The following is a 4200-nucleotide window of genomic DNA, read 5'->3' as shown; positions in this document are numbered from 1 at the left end:
CGGCGCGCATAATGATAATAACAGCCTATGAGACGATGAGGCTGACATCCATGTTTTGCATAAATATGACATTGCTTGTGACTTACAGTCCCAACAGAGCTGATTGAATAATGGGCTGCAATTGAAAGCATTAGCTCACTGGAAACAACCACTATTTGTTTGTGAACCTCATTAGGGTTAGCGAAGAGAATTATAACCACAACTGCCAGTTTTTTAACTTAGCCACATATTTCAGGAGGGTTTTTTTCTCGCAGTTAAAGACCTGCCATCCGTTCTGAAGTGTGATGTATCTGTTGAAGCAATCCAGAGAGGTAAGCTGGTTTTAATCCTTTTAACTGACTGTAAGGTGTAATATGGCTCAATCGATATTAGCGTGCCTGTAGAAGATACAGAAGGAATTAAGGATTACTAATGTGTCCGCCTTTTTTGTAAGTTACACAAAATGTATATGGCATGCTGCCGATAACCGCAGCAAACTATTTCGACTTCTCCTTCAGTTTGTGGAGAAACAGGCTTAAAGGTTGCAGTCAGCGATTTCTGAATAACGCTGTTGAAAGTGAATCGGACTGAGCGCCACAAGAGAAAGAGAAAAGGGAGGAATATCACTGGAAAAATAAGGGTTGTGATCAGGCAAGAGCTTTAGGACATGCATTAATATTAGAAAAGCTTTCCAACGCTGGAGAGACCGAAGCGGGAAGGCCTGAAAACGGACGATGAGGTTGCGTTGTTTCTGCTCCACGCGAGTAACATTGGTTATGAGTGTCATGTCTGGAGCATAGTCTGTAAAAAAAAAATGGACGTAGTGTCCGTGACGTCACCCGTAGGCGTTTTTGAGGCCTAAAGTGGGCGTGGCCGACCGTCGCCATCTTGGCAGCGCGTCACTCCCGAATTTATTTATTTTTACAGTCAGACAATGAGCTGAGGTAACGTGACGGCTAACAGACAGCAGACGAACGGCTAATGATGACTAATGACCACTGCAGCGGGAATCCACCTGTCACTCAAAAGTGGACACCCTTAATTATGCAGAAATTTAAGGCTTAATATAATTTAAACGGATGAGTTATAAAAAAATTCACCCCCCTCACAGTCGTCATGAAGGGCAAAATTAGCTGTATAGACCAAAGCCACTTTTTGCTCCAGGCTGTAAACATGTTTTTTTCTGCTGTAAAGTTGGGCATTTTAAAGCTGCAGTCGGCAAGTCTGGCAGATTGGGTCGATTAGCCAAAATTTTGAATGTTTACAACTCTCATGCCCCTCCCCACTTCCAGCGAGCACCCTCCCATCGAGGTCGTGCTCGTCAGTGCGTCACTGTGCGTGTGTACCTGATTTTCTGTGAACGCGTCCGTCTCTTCAGCATCTATCAACACCATGGACTCGGAGGTAGGCTGCCCTGGCTAATCTATCCATAGATAGCAATAACCGAGGAATTGGAAGCTTGTTAGTAGATTTTCTCTCCGCCATCACGCTTCATGCAATCTCCAGGCGAACTTCAGGCGTGGCGTGTGCATGTGATATTAACGTGCGCGAGTGAGGGGGGATCTGTGCCGTGTGCACGACCTGTGATTGACAGTCAGATCTCACACCCCCCTGCGCTGATTGGACCTGATGAAGCGGGAGCGCTGGTTTTTTGCAAAACAAATAACACGCTCCAGGTGGAGTTAGAAGCTCGGGTTTTTTCTAAAACCACCTTATTTATGTTGTTCTGTCGGATTATAGTGTCGATTACACTGAATATGATCAAAAAAAATTTGCCGACGGCAGCTTTAACATGGGGGAGATGCAGATTTGACTCACTTTTGCAGCCAGCCTCAAGTGGCCAGTCGATGAATTGCCGTGTTGGTTTCAAGAGAGAGACAGGGAGGTTGCCGCTTGGTCTGGAGCTGCTGGCGACCTACAAAGAACTCTTGCTTTGTATTTACTCACGTACTGTATGTTTATTTTTTGTTCTTTCTTGTCGTTCGTTCATCATCTTCACTTTATTTTTCGCAAAGCTATATTTTGCTTCGCTTCTGCTATGATAAAGAGATATCCACTCTTGCATTGCGTGTTCGTTCATTTTGGGAGTGGAGCAATGAAGGGATGGATGTGTTTAAGTTGACTTCAAGTATCAAGAGTGTTCAGCAATGATTCTAAGAAAGCGTTTACTGCACCTTTAAGGAATCATCACATTAGCAAACTTCGGATAGTAAGGTTTATTATCTATTATTAATAGTGTAGCGATGCATTAAAGTACCACTTATTAAAAAGGGTTACTTCCAAACTAAGCAGCTTTATATTTATAAAAGCGGCAAATTATGTTCAAAGTTCATTGAGATGACCCACATTTCACCCACAGAGTTTCACCATCCAAAGGTGATACTGTCGTGTCTATACGACAACAGCTTGAGGCTGTCTAAACTGGACACGTCAAAGCGTAGTGTACTTTCCAAAGCCATCCTTTGTCAATACCGCAAGAATAGTTTACTGTCGTGGCACCATATCCACTTGTCACAGACTATCCACCTTATTTTTCACTGCAGAAGTAAGCTATTTCACGTGAATGTGCAAGATTTCTGATGCATTAGCCACTATAGGTAAATAACTAGAAGAATATGAAAGTGCAGTAAACTGAAAACTATTTGCCAGTGTGTTTGATTACAAAAATATATATAAATAAAAAAAACTGTTTGCAATATCAACCAGCATAACAGGCTGTCTTTGTACAGCTAAAATAACTGAAGTGGTTAACACTAGAAGCCTTGCACATTTAAGTCGAAAATAAAGTGTAACTCCATCCACAGCAACTGCGTCTCTATCAAAAAAATAAAATAAAATTAATATAGAGGATAAACACTTTCACATGTCTGCTTTTAAAGTCGACATGAAATCAAAATTGACTCTATTTACTTTGTTAGCACATATTAATAGTCTTGTGGTGAACAATTAATCCGTGCAAGTTAATACACAGAAAAAAATAGTTTGCCGTCGTAATCTTTAATCAAAATCTGAAAAGTTACTTCCGGTCTGAAATGGCGTTCCTTCTCTGATGACGTCAGTTTGACAGCTTGGGTTGGGAAACGCTTAACCACTCCCCTTAAACCGTTAGTCTGCTATGAGCGAGAGATGGAGAGGAGGAGCGCTAGAGTAAAACCCTGCCCTCTGTTCAATATTCCATTTCACTTGGAAATAGGTCACAACACTGGAGAAAAGTCGTTTGCAACTTCCGGTTCACGGGGACTTTAAAGTACTTCCCTGTAATCTTACGATTTACAAACTGGGGGATAATAACAATAATAATTCATTACATTTATATAGCGCTTTTCTCTGCACTCAAAGCGCTTTACATAGAAGGGGGGGATCTCCTCCACCACCACCAATGTGCAGCATCCACTTGGATGATGCGACGGCAGCCATATTGCGCCAGAACGCCCACCACACACCAGCTTACTGGTGGAGAGGAGACAGTGATGAAGCCAATCAGTATATGAGGATGATTAGGAGGCCATGATGGACAGAGGCCAAGGGGCAAATTTGGCCAGGATGTCGGGGTTACACCCCTACTCTTTCGAAAGACATCCTGGGATTTTTAATGACCACAGAGAGTCAGGACCTCGGTTTTACGTCTCATCCGAAGGACGAAATAATTGTCTGTTCTAATCAACAGCACGTCACAGATTCTGTAGATAGTTTAAAGGAGCATTTCACCCGTGGGAACATTAATCTTTATTGAAAGTGGGTCATATATGTAGTCGAAATAAATTTCGAATTTGGTGCATTCTTGACCGAGGAAAGACAGAAAGTAACTATTGCTAGATATTGCTTTTAGTTTCTGCAAGTCCCATCCACTGATCTGTAATAGGTCTGTAGCGTGAGTGGGTCTCACCCACTGGAAAAATGAGGAACAAGTGTTTGTAGTCTCAACCATAGATATCATATAATAAAGGCTAGATGTCTTACGGTGGAGTCACTTCCGGCATCACTGGCGGCCATCTTACCACAGGGAAGCTGTGAATTAAGGTGAGTGATCAGCACGCACACAAATCCTCTTATCTCGCTGAAATCTTGACGGATTTACAAACGGTTTGGTTTCTTACAAACGTTATTAACGTGGCTATAATTCTTTCATATGGAAGTCCATTGTTATAATTATTCATATGTATGCAGTGTCATAACTACATCTCTGACGTTTATAACAAACCAAACCGTTTGAAAATCGGT

Source organism: Leuciscus leuciscus, assembly GCF_965113295.1.
Source record: "Leuciscus leuciscus genome assembly, chromosome: 19".
Taxonomy (NCBI): domain Eukaryota; kingdom Metazoa; phylum Chordata; class Actinopteri; order Cypriniformes; family Leuciscidae; genus Leuciscus; species Leuciscus leuciscus.
This window is presented reverse-complemented; position numbering follows the sequence as displayed.